The 18,299-nt window shown below is 45.6% G+C and overlaps 9 non-coding genes across 9 annotated transcripts; all 9 read right to left on the bottom strand.

Moving 5' to 3' along the window:
• Positions 1-838: 838 nt before the first annotated feature.
• TRNAG-UCC (transfer RNA glycine (anticodon UCC)) lies at positions 839-910 on the bottom strand. The gene has a single exon. It is a non-coding gene; the product is annotated as a tRNA-Gly (tRNA).
• Positions 911-2,420: 1,510 nt separating this feature from the next.
• Positions 2,421-2,492, bottom strand: TRNAG-UCC (transfer RNA glycine (anticodon UCC)). Its single transcript has one exon. It is a non-coding gene; the product is annotated as a tRNA-Gly (tRNA).
• A 3,103-nt stretch (positions 2,493-5,595) lies between these two features.
• TRNAG-UCC (transfer RNA glycine (anticodon UCC)) lies at positions 5,596-5,667 on the bottom strand. The gene has a single exon. It is a non-coding gene; the product is annotated as a tRNA-Gly (tRNA).
• A 1,521-nt stretch (positions 5,668-7,188) lies between these two features.
• On the bottom strand, positions 7,189-7,260 carry TRNAG-UCC (transfer RNA glycine (anticodon UCC)). The gene has a single exon. It is a non-coding gene; the product is annotated as a tRNA-Gly (tRNA).
• A 1,510-nt stretch (positions 7,261-8,770) lies between these two features.
• On the bottom strand, positions 8,771-8,842 carry TRNAG-UCC (transfer RNA glycine (anticodon UCC)). The gene has a single exon. It is a non-coding gene; the product is annotated as a tRNA-Gly (tRNA).
• A 1,523-nt stretch (positions 8,843-10,365) lies between these two features.
• TRNAG-UCC (transfer RNA glycine (anticodon UCC)) lies at positions 10,366-10,437 on the bottom strand. The gene has a single exon. It is a non-coding gene; the product is annotated as a tRNA-Gly (tRNA).
• A 1,521-nt stretch (positions 10,438-11,958) lies between these two features.
• On the bottom strand, positions 11,959-12,030 carry TRNAG-UCC (transfer RNA glycine (anticodon UCC)). Its single transcript has one exon. It is a non-coding gene; the product is annotated as a tRNA-Gly (tRNA).
• Positions 12,031-13,540: 1,510 nt separating this feature from the next.
• TRNAG-UCC (transfer RNA glycine (anticodon UCC)) lies at positions 13,541-13,612 on the bottom strand. The gene has a single exon. It is a non-coding gene; the product is annotated as a tRNA-Gly (tRNA).
• Positions 13,613-15,133: 1,521 nt separating this feature from the next.
• TRNAG-UCC (transfer RNA glycine (anticodon UCC)) lies at positions 15,134-15,205 on the bottom strand. The gene has a single exon. It is a non-coding gene; the product is annotated as a tRNA-Gly (tRNA).
• Positions 15,206-18,299: the final 3,094 nt, after the last annotated feature.

Here is an 18,299-nt window from a genome sequence, read left to right as displayed (position 1 = left end):
GCTCTCTCCTCATTTGCCTAAGCACATCGCAAGGTATGCTGGGTACAGAAAATCTTCATCTTCCCCACTCACATTCAGTCATAACTGAAAGTGCAGACCCTCTTAGGAATTAGCCGTTTCAGGCCTTTACCAAGACAGCAGCTCTCTGTCCCTGTCCTTTCTCTGTGATCCTAGCACTAGCATACTCAGGATTTGGCTTTACCTGGGAGCCAGAGATCTACCCGGTGAGGGCTTGCCCGGTGTCAGGCTTTTGAGCGTTTGGGAGCGTTCGGGACGTGAGAGGACGCTGGACAGGAAACTATGCCAATTTGAAGTATCCAACCTTCCAGCTGCAGTGAGAGGCTCTTTCCGTGGAAATCTGGCACTTGGAGTCCTCTCAACTCGCCCTCTGATAAAACATTTTTCTGAGCCGCAGTTACATCCGATGGTTACAAGGTGGCGCTGCATTCAGGTGAGAGCACAAGTATGCACAAAATCTTGGGGACTTTTGCCAGATTTATCGGTGGATCTTGCCTATTATTTTCAGAGACTAGATATCGCCTATAAATGCTTTTTAAAATAGGGATGCTGGGGTTATAATGTCTGGTCGGGGCTCAGCCCTTTCATTGCCTGCCCCCAGCAAAATATTTATTATCAGCACATATGGGAGTGCTAAGTGCTTTATGGAAAATAGCATATATTGGGACAATGAATGTAGCAGATGAGGCGATCGAGATTTCTACCTACGTGTTTGTTTATTTTTTTATATAACGGCTGATTATTCTGTTTCTGATATTTCAGTTTTGTGACATGTTGCATTAAAATATATCCTGCTTGGAGAATATATAAATATTTGCACTGCGTTGGCCGGGAATCGAACCCGGGTCAACTGCTTGGAAGGCAGCTATGCTCACCACTATACCACCAACGCCCTCTGATGTGTGTCCTCTAGGTTCCAGATGTTACAACGCCGAGTGCAGTGGCAATCTTGCACCCGTTCCAATGGTGCATTTGGTGTGGATTCCAACATGAAAAGCAGTAGAAATAGTCTTGCAGAGGGTAAAGAACTGGGGATTGAAACCAAGGACAAAGCTGTGCAGAAGAGAAGAAATGGAAAGCAGCAGTACAAATAGTGGAAATGAGCATATGGGCAGCATCGGAAGCAAAGCAGCGAAGAGAAAGGGAGTAAATTCCATGAAATGCATAGGAGATTGATAAAAGCAGAACAAAAAGGGAAGAATGAAATTCAAAGCATGCCCCGAAAAACGTGTGAAGGTCCCACCTGTCATTTATGCTTCTAATTGGGTATCTTTACTTTCAAAGTATAGGGTTGATCCTTTGACGATCACTCTCTTGATTTACAGCAGAGACAGATAGTTGAGAAGTCTTTTCTCACATAGCTAGCACAAGCCTGCGCTTTTCCTTGCTGGCAGGGTGGAAATGACAGATTAGTCCTAGGAAGAAAAATCAAGCAATATTAGCAGAGGATGGTTTCGATCCATCGACCTCTGGGTTATGGGCCCAGCACGCTTACGCTGCGCCACTCTGCTCCCTTGTGAAAGTGCTCTCTTTATGCAGAGGAGGAGCTTTCAGCGGAGTGGCAAGGGATTGGTGGGGCTCTCTCCTCATTTGCCTAAGCACATCGCAAGGTATGCTGGGTACAGAAAATCTTCATCTTCCCCACTCACATTCAGTCATAACTGAAAGTGCAGACCCTCTTAGGAATTAGCCGTTTCAGGCCTTTACCAAGACAGCAGCTCTCTGTCCCTGTCCTTTCTCTGTGATCCTAGCACTAGCATACTCAGGATTTGGCTTTACCTGGGAGCCAGAGATCTACCCGGTGAGGGCGAGGCTTTTGAGCGTTTGGGAGCGTTCGGGACGTGAGAGGACGCTGGACAGGAAACTATGCCAATTTGAAGTATCCAACCTTCCAGCTGCAGTGAGAGGCTCTTTCCGTGGAAATCTGGCACTTGGAGTCCTCTCAACTCGCCCTCTGATAAAACATTTTTCTGAGCCGCAGTTACATCCGATGGTTACAAGGTGGCGCTGCATTCAGGTGAGAGCACAAGTATGCACAAAATCTTGGGGACTTTTGCCAGATTTATCGGTGGATCTTGCCTATTATTTTCAGAGGCTAGATATCGCCTATAAATGCTTTTTAAAAGAGGGATGCTGGGGTTATAATGTCTGGTCGGGGCTCAGCCCTTTCATTGCCTGCCCCCATCAAAATATTTATTATCAGCACATGTGAGTGCTGAGTGCTTTATGGAAAATAGCATATATTGGGACAATGAATGTAGCAGATGAGGCGATCGAGATGTCTACCTACGTGTTTGTTTATTTTTTTATATAACGGCTGATTATTCTGTTTCTGATATTTCAGTTTTGTGACATGTTGCATTAAAATATATCCTGCTTGGAGAATATATAAATATTTGCACTGCGTTGGCCGGGAATCGAACCCGGGTCAACTGCTTGGAAGGCAGCTATGCTCACCACTATACCACCAACGCCCTCTGATGTGTGTCTTCTAGGTTCCAGATGTTACAACGCCGAGTGCAGTGGCAATCTTGCACCCGTTCCAATGGTGCATTTGGTGTGGATTCCAACATGAAAAGCAGTAGAAATAGTCTTGCAGAGGGTAAAGAACTGGGGATTGAAACCAAGGACAAAGCTGTGCAGAAGAGAAGAAATGGAAAGCAGCAGTACAAATAGTGGAAATGAGCATATGGGCAGCATCGGAAGCAAAGCAGCGAAGAGAAAGGGAGTAAATTCCATGAAATGCATAGGAGATTGATAAAAGCAGAACAAAAAGGGAAGAATGAAATTCAAAGCATGCCCCGAAAAACGTGTGAAGGTCCCACCTGTCATTTATGCTTCTAATTGGGTATCTTTACTTTCAAAGTATAGCGTTGATCCTTTGACGATCACTCTCTTGATTTACATCAGAGACAGATAGTTGAGAAGTCTTTTCTCACATAGCTAGCACAAGCCTGCGCTTTTCCTTGCTGGCAGGGTGGAAATGACAGATTAGTCCTAGGAAGAAAAATCAAGCAATATTAGCAGAGGATGGTTTCGATCCATCGACCTCTGGGTTATGGGCCCAGCACGCTTCCGCTGCGCCACTCTGCTCCCTTGTGAAAGTGCTCTCTTTATGCAGAGGAGGAGCTTTCAGCGGAGTGGCAAGGGATTGGTGGGGCTCTCTCCTCATTTGCCTAAGCACATCGCAAGGTATGCTGGGTACAGAAAATCTTCATCTTCCCCACTCACATTCAGTCATAACTGAAAGTGCAGACCCTCTTAGGAATTAGCCGTTTCAGGCCTTTACCAAGACAGCAGCTCTCTGTCCCTGTCCTTTCTCTGTGATCCTAGCACTAGCATACTCAGGATTTGGCTTTACCTGGGAGCCAGAGATCTACCCGGTGAGGGCGAGGCTTTTGAGCGTTTGGGAGCGTTCGGGACGTGAGAGGACGCTGGACAGGAAACTATGCCAATTTGAAGTATCCAACCTTCCAGCTGCAGTGAGAGGCTCTTTCCGTGGAAATCTGGCACTTGGAGTCCTCTCAACTTGCCCTCTGATAAAACATTTTTCTGAGCCTCAGTTACATCCGATGGTTACAAGGTGGCGCTGCATTCAGGTGAGAGCACAAGTATGCACAAAATCTTGGGGACTTTTGCCAGATTTATCGGTGGATCTTGCCTATTATTTTCAGAGGCTAGATATCGCCTATAAATGCTTTTTAAAATAGGGATGCTGGGGTTATAATGTCTGGTCGGGGCTCAGCCCTTTCATTGCCTGCCCCCAGCAAAATATTTATTATCAGCACATGTGAGTGCTGAGTGCTTTATGGAAAATAGCATATATTGGGACAATGAATGTAGCAGATGAGGCGATCGAGATGTCTACCTACGTGTTTGTTTATTTTTTTATATAACGGCTGATTATTCTGTTTCTGATATTTCAGTTTTGTGACATGTTGCATTAAAATATATCCTGCTTGGAGAATATATAAATATTTGCACTGCGTTTGCCGGGAATCGAACCCGGGTCAACTGCTTGGAAGGCAGCTATGCTCACCACTATACCACCAACGCCCTCTGATGTGTGTCCTCTAGGTTCCAGATGTTACAACGCCGAGTGCAGTGGCAATCTTGCACCCGTTCCAATGGTGCATTTGGTGTGGATTCCAACATGAAAAGCAGTAGAAATTGTCTTGCAGAGGGTAAAGAACTGGGGATTGAAACCAAGGACAAAGCTGTGCAGAAGAGAAGAAATGGAAAGCAGCAGTACAAATAGTGGAAATGAGCATATGGGCAGCATCGGAAGCAAAGCAGCGAAGAGAAAGGGAGTAAATTCCATGAAATGCATAGGAGATTGATAAAAGCAGAACAAAAAGGGAAGAATGAAATTCAAAGCATGCCCCGAAAAACGTGTGAAGGTCCCACCTGTCATTTATGCTTCTAATTGGGTATCTTTACTTTCAAAGTATAGGGTTGATCCTTTGACGATCACTCTCTTGATTTACAGCAGAGACAGATAGTTGAGAAGTCTTTTCTCACATAGCTAGCACAAGCCTGCGCTTTTCCTTGCTGGCAGGGTGGAAATGACAGATTAGTCCTAGGAAGAAAAATCAAGCAATATTAGCAGAGGATGGTTTCGATCCATCGACCTCTGGGTTATGGGCCCAGCACGCTTCCGCTGCGCCACTCTGCTCCCTTGTGAAAGTGCTCTCTTTATGCAGAGGAGGAGCTTTCAGCGGAGTGGCAAGGGATTGGTGGGGCTCTCTCCTCATTTGCCTAAGCACATCGCAAGGTATGCTGGGTACAGAAAATCTTCATCTTCCCCACTCACATTCAGTCATAACTGAAAGTGCAGACCCTCTTAGGAATTAGCCGTTTCAGGCCTTTACCAAGACAGCAGCTCTCTGTCCCTGTCCTTTCTCTGTGATCCTAGCACTAGCATACTCAGGATTTGGCTTTACCTGGGAGCCAGAGATCTACCCGGTGAGGGCTTGCCCGGTGTGAGGCTTTTGAGCGTTTGGGAGCGTTCGGGACGTGAGAGGACGCTGGACAGGAAACTATGCCAATTTGAAGTATCCAACCTTCCAGCTGCAGTGAGAGGCTCTTTCCGTGGAAATCTGGCACTTGGAGTCCTCTCAACTCGCCCTCTGATAAAACATTTTTCTGAGCCGCAGTTACATCCGATGGTTACAAGGTGGCGCTGCATTCAGGTGAGAGCACAAGTATGCACAAAATCTTGGGGACTTTTGCCAGATTTATCGGTGGATCTTGCCTATTATTTTCAGAGGCTAGATATCGCCTATAAATGCTTTTTAAAATAGGGATGCTGGGGTTATAATGTCTGGTCGGGGCTCAGCCCTTTCATTGCCTGCCCCCAGCAAAATATTTATTATCAGCACATGTGAGTGCTGAGTGCTTTATGGAAAATAGCATATATTGGGACAATGAATGTAGCAGATGAGGCGATCGAGATTTCTACCTACGTGTTTGTTTATTTTTTTATATAACGGCTGATTATTCTGTTTCTGATATTTCAGTTTTGTGACATGTTGCATTAAAATATATCCTGCTTGGAGAATATATAAATATTTGCACTGCGTTGGCCGGGAATCGAACCCGGGTCAACTGCTTGGAAGGCAGCTATGCTCACCACTATACCACCAACGCCCTCTGATGTGTGTCCTCTAGGTTCCAGATGTTACAACGCCGAGTGCAGTGGCAATCTTGCACCCGTTCCAATGGTGCATTTGGTGTGGATTCCAACATGAAAAGCAGTAGAAATAGTCTTGCAGAGGGTAAAGAACTGGGGATTGAAACCAAGGACAAAGCTGTGCAGAAGAGAAGAAATGGAAAGCAGCAGTACAAATAGTGGAAATGAGCATATGGGCAGCATCGGAAGCAAAGCAGCGAAGAGAAAGGGAGTAAATTCCATGAAATGCATAGGAGATTGATAAAAGCAGAACAAAAAGGGAAGAATGAAATTCAAAGCATGCCCCGAAAAACGTGTGAAGGTCCCACCTGTCATTTATGCTTCTAATTGGGTATCTTTACTTTCAAAGTATAGGGTTGATCCTTTGACGATCACTCTCTTGATTTACAGCAGAGACAGATAGTTGAGAAGTCTTTTCTCACATAGCTAGCACAAGCCTGCGCTTTTCCTTGCTGGCAGGGTGGAAATGACAGATTAGTCCTAGGAAGAAAAATCAAGCAATATTAGCAGAGGATGGTTTCGATCCATCGACCTCTGGGTTATGGGCCCAGCACGCTTACGCTGCGCCACTCTGCTCCCTTGTGAAAGTGCTCTCTTTATGCAGAGGAGGAGCTTTCAGCGGAGTGGCAAGGGATTGGTGGGGCTCTCTCCTCATTTGCCTAAGCACATCGCAAGGTATGCTGGGTACAGAAAATCTTCATCTTCCCCACTCACATTCAGTCATAACTGAAAGTGCAGACCCTCTTAGGAATTAGCCGTTTCAGGCCTTTACCAAGACAGCAGCTCTCTGTCCCTGTCCTTTCTCTGTGATCCTAGCACTAGCATACTCAGGATTTGGCTTTACCTGGGAGCCAGAAATCTACCCGGTGAGGGCTTGCCCGGTGTGAGGCTTTTGAGCGTTTGGGAGCGTTCGGGACGTGAGAGGACGCTGGACAGGAAACTATGCCAATTTGAAGTATCCAACCTTCCAGCTGCAGTGAGAGGCTCTTTCCGTGGAAATCTGGCACTTGGAGTCCTCTCAACTTGCCCTCTGATAAAACATTTTTCTGAGCCGCAGTTACATCCGATGGTTACAAGGTGGCGCTGCATTCAGGTGAGAGCACAAGTATGCACAAAATCTTGGGGACTTTTGCCAGATTTATCGGTGGATCTTGCCTATTATTTTCAGAGGCTAGATATCGCCTATAAATGCTTTTTAAAATAGGGATGCTGGGGTTATAATGTCTGGTCGGGGCTCAGCCCTTTCATTGCCTGCCCCCAGCAAAATATTTATTATCAGCACATGTGAGTGCTGAGTGCTTTATGGAAAATAGCATATATTGGGACAATGAATGTAGCAGATGAGGCGATCGAGATGTCTACCTATGTGTTTGTTTATTTTTTTATATAACGGCTGATTATTCTGTTTCTGATATTTCAGTTTTGTGACATGTTGCATTAAAATATATCCTGCTTGGAGAATATATAAATATTTGCACTGCGTTGGCCGGGAATCGAACCCGGGTCAACTGCTTGGAAGGCAGCTATGCTCACCACTATACCACCAACGCCCTCTGAAGTGTGTCCTCTAGGTTCCAGATGTTACAACGCCAAGTGCAGTGGCAATCTTGCACCCGTTCCAATGGTGCATTTGGTGTGGATTCCAACATGAAAAGCAGTAGAAATTGTCTTGCAGAGGGTAAAGAACTGGGGATTGAAACCAAGGACAAAGCTGTGCAGAAGAGAAGAAATGGAAAGCAGCCGTACAAATAGTGGAAATGAGCATATGGGCAGCATCGGAAGCAAAGCAGCGAAGAGAAAGGGAGTAAATTCCATGAAATGCATAGAAGATTGATAAAAGCAGAACAAAAAGGGAAGAATGAAATTCAAAGCATGCCCCGAAAAACGTGTGAAGGTCCCACCTGTCATTTATGCTTCTAATTGGGTATCTTTACTTTCAAAGTATAGGGTTGATCCTTTGACGATCACTCTCTTGATTTACAGCAGAGACAGATAGTTGAGAAGTCTTTTCTCACATAGCTAGCACAAGCCTGCGCTTTTCCTTGCTGGCAGGGTGGAAATGACAGATTAGTCCTAGGAAGAAAAATCAAGCAATATTAGCAGAGGATGGTTTCGATCCATCGACCTCTGGGTTATGGGCCCAGCACGCTTCCGCTGCGCCACTCTGCTCCCTTGTGAAAGTGCTCTCTTTATGCAGAGGAGGAGCTTTCAGCGGAGTGGCAAGGGATTGGTGGGGCTCTCTCCTCATTTGCCTAAGCACATCGCAAGGTATGCTGGGTACAGAAAATCTTCATCTTCCCCACTCACATTCAGTCATAACTGAAAGTGCAGACCCTCTTAGGAATTAGCCGTTTCAGGCCTTTAGCAAGACAGCAGCTCTCTGTCCCTGTCCTTTCTCTGTGATCCTAGCACTAGCATACTCAGGATTTGGCTTTACCTGGGAGCCAGAGATCTACCCGGTGAGGGCGAGGCTTTTGAGCGTTTGGGAGCGTTCGGGACGTGAGAGGACGCTGGACAGGAAACTATGCCAATTTGATGTATCCAACCTTCCAGCTGCAGTGAGAGGCTCTTTCCGTGGAAATCTGGCACTTGGAGTCCTCTCAACTTGCCCTCTGATAAAACATTTTTCTGAGCCTCAGTTACATCCGATGGTTACAAGGTGGCGCTGCATTCAGGTGAGAGCACAAGTATGCACAAAATCTTGGGGACTTTTGCCAGATTTATCGGTGGATCTTGCCTATTATTTTCAGAGGCTAGATATCGCCTATAAATGCTTTTTAAAATAGGGATGCTGGGGTTATAATGTCTGGTCGGGGCTCAGCCCTTTCATTGCCTGCCCCCAGCAAAATATTTATTATCAGCACATGTGAGTGCTGAGTGCTTTATGGAAAATAGCATATATTGGGACAATGAATGTAGCAGATGAGGCGATCGAGATGTCTACCTACGTGTTTGTTTATTTTTTTATATAACGGCTGATTATTCTGTTTCTGATATTTCAGTTTTGTGACATGTTGCATTAAAATATATCCTGCTTGGAGAATATATAAATATTTGCACTGCGTTGGCCGGGAATCGAACCCGGGTCAACTGCTTGGAAGGCAGCTATGCTCACCACTATACCACCAACGCCCTCTGATGTGTGTCCTCTAGGTTCCAGATGTTACAACGCCGAGTGCAGTGGCAATCTTGCACCCGTTCCAATGGTGCATTTGGTGTGGATTCCAACATGAAAAGCAGTAGAAATTGTCTTGCAGAGGGTAAAGAACTGGGGATTGAAACCAAGGACAAAGCTGTGCAGAAGAGAAGAAATGGAAAGCAGCAGTACAAATAGTGGAAATGAGCATATGGGCAGCATCGGAAGCAAAGCAGCGAAGAGAAAGGGAGTAAATTCCATGAAATGCATAGGAGATTGATAAAAGCAGAACAAAAAGGGAAGAATGAAATTCAAAGCATGCCCCGAAAAACGTGTGAAGGTCCAACCTGTCATTTATGCTTCTAATTGGGTATCTTTACTTTCAAAGTATAGGGTTGATCCTTTGACGATCACTCTCTTGATTTACAGCAGAGACAGATAGTTGAGAAGTCTTTTCTCACATAGCTAGCACAAGCCTGCGCTTTTCCTTGCTGGCAGGGTGGAAATGACAGATTAGTCCTAGGAAGAAAAATCAAGCAATATTAGCAGAGGATGGTTTCGATCCATCGACCTCTGGGTTATGGGCCCAGCACGCTTCCGCTGCGCCACTCTGCTCCCTTGTGAAAGTGCTCTCTTTATGCAGAGGAGGAGCTTTCAGCGGAGTGGCAAGGGATTGGTGGGGCTCTCTCCTCATTTGCCTAAGCACATCGCAAGGTATGCTGGGTACAGAAAATCTTCATCTTCCCCACTCACATTCAGTCATAACTGAAAGTGCAGACCCTCTTAGGAATTAGCCGTTTCAGGCCTTTACCAAGACAGCAGCTCTCTGTCCCTGTCCTTTCTCTGTGATCCTAGCACTAGCATACTCAGGATTTGGCTTTACCTGGGAGCCAGAGATCTACCCGGTGAGGGCTTGCCCGGTGTCAGGCTTTTGAGCGTTTGGGAGCGTTCGGGACGTGAGAGGACGCTGGACAGGAAACTATGCCAATTTGAAGTATCCAACCTTCCAGCTGCAGTGAGAGGCTCTTTCCGTGGAAATCTGGCACTTGGAGTCCTCTCAACTCGCCCTCTGATAAAACATTTTTCTGAGCCGCAGTTACATCCGATGGTTACAAGGTGGCGCTGCATTCAGGTGAGAGCACAAGTATGCACAAAATCTTGGGGACTTTTGCCAGATTTATCGGTGGATCTTGCCTATTATTTTCAGAGACTAGATATCGCCTATAAATGCTTTTTAAAATAGGGATGCTGGGGTTATAATGTCTGGTCGGGGCTCAGCCCTTTCATTGCCTGCCCCCAGCAAAATATTTATTATCAGCACATATGGGAGTGCTAAGTGCTTTATGGAAAATAGCATATATTGGGACAATGAATGTAGCAGATGAGGCGATCGAGATTTCTACCTACGTGTTTGTTTATTTTTTTATATAACGGCTGATTATTCTGTTTCTGATATTTCAGTTTTGTGACATGTTGCATTAAAATATATCCTGCTTGGAGAATATATAAATATTTGCACTGCGTTGGCCGGGAATCGAACCCGGGTCAACTGCTTGGAAGGCAGCTATGCTCACCACTATACCACCAACGCCCTCTGATGTGTGTCCTCTAGGTTCCAGATGTTACAACGCCGAGTGCAGTGGCAATCTTGCACCCGTTCCAATGGTGCATTTGGTGTGGATTCCAACATGAAAAGCAGTAGAAATAGTCTTGCAGAGGGTAAAGAACTGGGGATTGAAACCAAGGACAAAGCTGTGCAGAAGAGAAGAAATGGAAAGCAGCAGTACAAATAGTGGAAATGAGCATATGGGCAGCATCGGAAGCAAAGCAGCGAAGAGAAAGGGAGTAAATTCCATGAAATGCATAGGAGATTGATAAAAGCAGAACAAAAAGGGAAGAATGAAATTCAAAGCATGCCCCGAAAAACGTGTGAAGGTCCCACCTGTCATTTATGCTTCTAATTGGGTATCTTTACTTTCAAAGTATAGGGTTGATCCTTTGACGATCACTCTCTTGATTTACAGCAGAGACAGATAGTTGAGAAGTCTTTTCTCACATAGCTAGCACAAGCCTGCGCTTTTCCTTGCTGGCAGGGTGGAAATGACAGATTAGTCCTAGGAAGAAAAATCAAGCAATATTAGCAGAGGATGGTTTCGATCCATCGACCTCTGGGTTATGGGCCCAGCACGCTTACGCTGCGCCACTCTGCTCCCTTGTGAAAGTGCTCTCTTTATGCAGAGGAGGAGCTTTCAGCGGAGTGGCAAGGGATTGGTGGGGCTCTCTCCTCATTTGCCTAAGCACATCGCAAGGTATGCTGGGTACAGAAAATCTTCATCTTCCCCACTCACATTCAGTCATAACTGAAAGTGCAGACCCTCTTAGGAATTAGCCGTTTCAGGCCTTTACCAAGACAGCAGCTCTCTGTCCCTGTCCTTTCTCTGTGATCCTAGCACTAGCATACTCAGGATTTGGCTTTACCTGGGAGCCAGAAATCTACCCGGTGAGGGCTTGCCCGGTGTGAGGCTTTTGAGCGTTTGGGAGCGTTCGGGACGTGAGAGGACGCTGGACAGGAAACTATGCCAATTTGAAGTATCCAACCTTCCAGCTGCAGTGAGAGGCTCTTTCCGTGGAAATCTGGCACTTGGAGTCCTCTCAACTCGCCCTCTGATAAAACATTTTTCTGAGCCGCAGTTACATCCGATGGTTACAAGGTGGCGCTGCATTCAGGTGAGAGCACAAGTATGCACAAAATCTTGGGGACTTTTGCCAGATTTATCGGTGGATCTTGCCTATTATTTTCAGAGGCTAGATATCGCCTATAAATGCTTTTTAAAAGAGGGATGCTGGGGTTATAATGTCTGGTCGGGGCTCAGCCCTTTCATTGCCTGCCCCCATCAAAATATTTATTATCAGCACATGTGAGTGCTGAGTGCTTTATGGAAAATAGCATATATTGGGACAATGAATGTAGCAGATGAGGCGATCGAGATGTCTACCTACGTGTTTGTTTATTTTTTTATATAACGGCTGATTATTCTGTTTCTGATATTTCAGTTTTGTGACATGTTGCATTAAAATATATCCTGCTTGGAGAATATATAAATATTTGCACTGCGTTGGCCGGGAATCGAACCCGGGTCAACTGCTTGGAAGGCAGCTATGCTCACCACTATACCACCAACGCCCTCTGAAGTGTGTCCTCTAGGTTCCAGATGTTACAACGCCAAGTGCAGTGGCAATCTTGCACCCGTTCCAATGGTGCATTTGGTGTGGATTCCAACATGAAAAGCAGTAGAAATTGTCTTGCAGAGGGTAAAGAACTGGGGATTGAAACCAAGGACAAAGCTGTGCAGAAGAGAAGAAATGGAAAGCAGCAGTACAAATAGTGGAAATGAGCATATGGGCAGCATCGGAAGCAAAGCAGCGAAGAGAAAGGGAGTAAATTCCATGAAATGCATAGAAGATTGATAAAAGCAGAACAAAAAGGGAAGAATGAAATTCAAAGCATGCCCCGAAAAACGTGTGAAGGTCCCACCTGTCATTTATGCTTCTAATTGGGTATCTTTACTTTCAAAGTATAGGGTTGATCCTTTGACGATCACTCTCTTGATTTACAGCAGAGACAGATAGTTGAGAAGTCTTTTCTCACATAGCTAGCACAAGCCTGCGCTTTTCCTTGCTGGCAGGGTGGAAATGACAGATTAGTCCTAGGAAGAAAAATCAAGCAATATTAGCAGAGGATGGTTTCGATCCATCGACCTCTGGGTTATGGGCCCAGCACGCTTCCGCTGCGCCACTCTGCTCCCTTGTGAAAGTGCTCTCTTTATGCAGAGGAGGAGCTTTCAGCGGAGTGGCAAGGGATTGGTGGGGCTCTCTCCTCATTTGCCTAAGCACATCGCAAGGTATGCTGGGTACAGAAAATCTTCATCTTCCCCACTCACATTCAGTCATAACTGAAAGTGCAGACCCTCTTAGGAATTAGCCGTTTCAGGCCTTTACCAAGACAGCAGCTCTCTGTCCCTGTCCTTTCTCTGTGATCCTAGCACTAGCATACTCAGGATTTGGCTTTACCTGGGAGCCAGAGATCTACCCGGTGAGGGCGAGGCTTTTGAGCGTTTGGGAGCGTTCGGGACGTGAGAGGACGCTGGACAGGAAACTATGCCAATTTGAAGTATCCAACCTTCCAGCTGCAGTGAGAGGCTCTTTCCGTGGAAATCTGGCACTTGGAGTCCTCTCAACTTGCCCTCTGATAAAACATTTTTCTGAGCCTCAGTTACATCCGATGGTTACAAGGTGGCGCTGCATTCAGGTGAGAGCACAAGTATGCACAAAATCTTGGGGACTTTTGCCAGATTTATCGGTGGATCTTGCCTATTATTTTCAGAGGCTAGATATCGCCTATAAATGCTTTTTAAAATAGGGATGCTGGGGTTATAATGTCTGGTCGGGGCTCAGCCCTTTCATTGCCTGCCCCCAGCAAAATATTTATTATCAGCACATGTGAGTGCTGAGTGCTTTATGGAAAATAGCATATATTGGGACAATGAATGTAGCAGATGAGGCGATCGAGATGTCTACCTACGTGTTTGTTTATTTTTTTATATAACGGCTGATTATTCTGTTTCTGATATTTCAGTTTTGTGACATGTTGCATTAAAATATATCCTGCTTGGAGAATATATAAATATTTGCACTGCGTTGGCCGGGAATCGAACCCGGGTCAACTGCTTGGAAGGCAGCTATGCTCACCACTATACCACCAACGCCCTCTGATGTGTGTCCTCTAGGTTCCAGATGTTACAACGCCGAGTGCAGTGGCAATCTTGCACCCGTTCCAATGGTGCATTTGGTGTGGATTCCAACATGAAAAGCAGTAGAAATAGTCTTGCAGAGGGTAAAGAACTGGGGATTGAAACCAAGGACAAAGCTGTGCAGAAGAGAAGAAATGGAAAGCAGCAGTACAAATAGTGGAAATGAGCATATGGGCAGCATCGGAAGCAAAGCAGCGAAGAGAAAGGGAGTAAATTCCATGAAATGCATAGGAGATTGATAAAAGCAGAACAAAAAGGGAAGAATGAAATTCAAAGCATGCCCCGAAAAACGTGTGAAGGTCCCACCTGTCATTTATGCTTCTAATTGGGTATCTTTACTTTCAAAGTATAGGGTTGATCCTTTGACGATCACTCTCTTGATTTACAGCAGAGACAGATAGTTGAGAAGTCTTTTCTCACATAGCTAGCACAAGCCTGCGCTTTTCCTTGCTGGCAGGGTGGAAATGACAGATTAGTCCTAGGAAGAAAAATCAAGCAATATTAGCAGAGGATGGTTTCGATCCATCGACCTCTGGGTTATGGGCCCAGCACGCTTACGCTGCGCCACTCTGCTCCCTTGTGAAAGTGCTCTCTTTATGCAGAGGAGGAGCTTTCAGCGGAGTGGCAAGGGATTGGTGGGGCTCTCTCCTCATTTGCCTAAGCACATCGCAAGGTATGCTGGGTACAGAAAATCTTCATCTTCCCCACTCACATTCAGTCATAACTGAAAGTGCAGACCCTCTTAGGAATTAGCCGTTTCAGGCCTTTACCAAGACAGCAGCTCTCTGTCCCTGTCCTTTCTCTGTGATCCTAGCACTAGCATACTCAGGATTTGGCTTTACCTGGGAGCCAGAAATCTACCCGGTGAGGGCTTGCCCGGTGTGAGGCTTTTGAGCGTTTGATAGCGTTCGGGACGTGAGAGGACGCTGGACAGGAAACTATGCCAATTTGAAGTATCCAACCTTCCAGCTGCAGTGAGAGGCTCTTTCCGTGGAAATCTGGCACTTGGAGTCCTCTCAACTTGCCCTCTGATAAAACATTTTTCTGAGCCGCAGTTACATCCGATGGTTACAAGGTGGCGCTGCATTCAGGTGAGAGCACAAGTATGCACAAAATCTTGGGGACTTTTGCCAGATTTATCGGTGGATCTTGCCTATTATTTTCAGAGGCTAGATATCGCCTATAAATGCTTTTTAAAATAGGGATGCTGGGGTTATAATGTCTGGTCGGGGCTCAGCCCTTTCATTGCCTGCCCCCAGCAAAATATTTATTATCAGCACATGTGAGTGCTGAGTGCTTTATGGAAAATAGCATATATTGGGACAATGAATGTAGCAGATGAGGCGATCGAGATGTCTACCTACGTGTTTGTTTATTTTTTTATATAACGGCTGATTATTCTGTTTCTGATATTTCAGTTTTGTGACATGTTGCATTAAAATATATCCTGCTTGGAGAATATATAAATATTTGCACTGCGTTGGCCGGGAATCGAACCCGGGTCAACTGCTTGGAAGGCAGCTATGCTCACCACTATACCACCAACGCCCTCTGAAGTGTGTCCTCTAGGTTCCAGATGTTACAACGCCAAGTGCAGTGGCAATCTTGCACCCGTTCCAATGGTGCATTTGGTGTGGATTCCAACATGAAAAGCAGTAGAAATTGTCTTGCAGAGGGTAAAGAACTGGGGATTGAAACCAAGGACAAAGCTGTGCAGAAGAGAAGAAATGGAAAGCAGCAGTACAAATAGTGGAAATGAGCATATGGGCAGCATCGGAAGCAAAGCAGCGAAGAGAAAGGGAGTAAATTCCATGAAATGCATAGAAGATTGATAAAAGCAGAACAAAAAGGGAAGAATGAAATTCAAAGCATGCCCCGAAAAACGTGTGAAGGTCCCACCTGTCATTTATGCTTCTAATTGGGTATCTTTACTTTCAAAGTATAGGGTTGATCCTTTGACGATCACTCTCTTGATTTACAGCAGAGACAGATAGTTGAGAAGTCTTTTCTCACATAGCTAGCACAAGCCTGCGCTTTTCCTTGCTGGCAGGGTGGAAATGACAGATTAGTCCTAGGAAGAAAAATCAAGCAATATTAGCAGAGGATGGTTTCGATCCATCGACCTCTGGGTTATGGGCCCAGCACGCTTCCGCTGCGCCACTCTGCTCCCTTGTGAAAGTGCTCTCTTTATGCAGAGGAGGAGCTTTCAGCGGAGTGGCAAGGGATTGGTGGGGCTCTCTCCTCATTTGCCTAAGCACATCGCAAGGTATGCTGGGTACAGAAAATCTTCATCTTCCCCACTCACATTCAGTCATAACTGAAAGTGCAGACCCTCTTAGGAATTAGCCGTTTCAGGCCTTTACCAAGACAGCAGCTCTCTGTCCCTGTCCTTTCTCTGTGATCCTAGCACTAGCATACTCAGGATTTGGCTTTACCTGGGAGCCAGAGATCTACCCGGTGAGGGCGAGGCTTTTGAGCGTTTGGGAGCGTTCGGGACGTGAGAGGACGCTGGACAGGAAACTATGCCAATTTGAAGTATCCAACCTTCCAGCTGCAGTGAGAGGCTCTTTCCGTGGAAATCTGGCACTTGGAGTCCTCTCAACTTGCCCTCTGATAAAACATTTTTCTGAGCCTCAGTTACATCCGATGGTTACAAGGTGACGCTGCATTCAGGTGAGAGCACAAGTATGCACAAAATCTTGGGGACTTTTGCCAGATTTATCGGTGGATCTTGCCTATTATTTTCAGAGGCTAGATATCGCCTATAAATGCTTTTTAAAATAGGGATGCTGGGGTTATAATGTCTGGTCGGGGCTCAGCCCTTTCATTGCCTGCCCCCAGCAAAATATTTATTATCAGCACATGTGAGTGCTGAGTGCTTTATGGAAAATAGCATATATTGGGACAATGAATGTAGCAGATGAGGCGATCGAGATGTCTACCTACGTGTTTGTTTATTTTTTTATATAACGGCTGATTATTCTGTTTCTGATATTTCAGTTTTGTGACATGTTGCATTACAATATATCCTGCTTGGAGAATATATAAATATTTGCACTGCGTTTGCCGGGAATCGAACCCGGGTCAACTGCTTGGAAGGCAGCTATGCTCACCACTATACCACCAACGCCCTCTGATGTGTGTCCTCTAGGTTCCAGATGTTACAACGCCGAGTGCAGTGGCAATCTTGCACCCGTTCCAATGGTGCATTTGGTGTGGATACCAACATGAAAAGCTGTAGAAATTGTCTTGCAGAGGGTAAAGAACTGGGGATTGAAACCAAGGATAAAGCTGTGCAGAAGAGAAGAAATGGAAAGCAGCAGTACAAATAGTGGAAATGAGCATATGGGCAGCATCGGAAGCAAAGCAGCGAAGAGAAAGGGAGTAAATTCCATGAAATGCATAGGAGATTGATAAAAGCAGAACAAAAAGGGAAGAATGAAATTCAAAGTATGCCCCGAAAAACGTGTGAAGGTCCCACCTGTCATTTATGCTTCTAATTGGGTATCTTTACTTTCAAAGTATAGGGTTGATCCTTTGACGATCACTCTCTTGATTTACAGCAGAGACAGATAGTTGAGAAGTCTTTTCTCACATAGCTAGCACAAGCCTGCGCTTTTCCTTGCTGGCAGGGTGGAAATGACAGATTAGTCCTAGGAAGAAAAATCAAGCAATATTAGCAGAGGATGGTTTCGATCCATCGACCTCTGGGTTATGGGCCCAGCACGCTTCCGCTGCGCCACTCTGCTCCCTTGTGAAAGTGCTCTCTTTATGCAGAGGAGGAGCTTTCAGCGGAGTGGCAAGGGATTGGTGGGGCTCTCTCCTCATTTGCCTAAGCACATCGCAAGGTATGCTGGGTACAGAAAATCTTCATCTTCCCCACTCACATTCAGTCATAACTGAAAGTGCAGACCCTCTTAGGAATTAGCCGTTTCAGGCCTTTACCAAGACAGCAGCTCTCTGTCCCTGTCCTTTCTCTGTGATCCTAGCACTAGCATACTCAGGATTTGGCTTTACCTGGGAGCCAGAGATCTACCCGGTGAGGGCTTGCCCGGTGTGAGGCTTTTGAGCGTTTGGGAGCGTTCGGGACGTGAGAGGACGCTGGACAGGAAACTATGCCAATTTGAAGTATCCAACCTTCCAGCTGCAGTGAGAGGCTCTTTCCGTGGAAATCTGGCACTTGGAGTCCTCTCAACTCGCCCTCTGATAAAACATTTTTCTGAGCCGCAGTTACATCCGATGGTTACAAGGTGGCGCTGCATTCAGGTGAGAGCACAAGTATGCACAAAATCTTGGGGACTTTTGCCAGATTTATCGGTGGATCTTGCCTATTATTTTCAGAGGCTAGATATCGCCTATAAATGCTTTTTAAAAGAGGGATGCTGGGGTTATAATGTCTGGTCGGGGCTCAGCCCTTTCATTGCCTGCCCCCATCAAAATATTTATTATCAGCACATGTGAGTGCTGAGTGCTTTATGGAAAATAGCATATATTGGGACAATGAATGTAGCAGATGAGGCGATCGAGATGTCTACCTACGTGTTTGTTTATTTTTTTATATAACGGCTGATTATTCTGTTTCTGATATTTCAGTTTTGTGACATGTTGCATTAAAATATATCCTGCTTGGAGAATATATAAA

Source organism: Triturus cristatus, chromosome 11 (assembly GCF_964204655.1).
Source record: "Triturus cristatus chromosome 11, aTriCri1.1, whole genome shotgun sequence".
NCBI classification, from domain to species: domain Eukaryota; kingdom Metazoa; phylum Chordata; class Amphibia; order Caudata; family Salamandridae; genus Triturus; species Triturus cristatus.
Note: the sequence above shows the minus strand (reverse complement) of the source record. Positions and strands in the feature narration are given on the sequence as shown.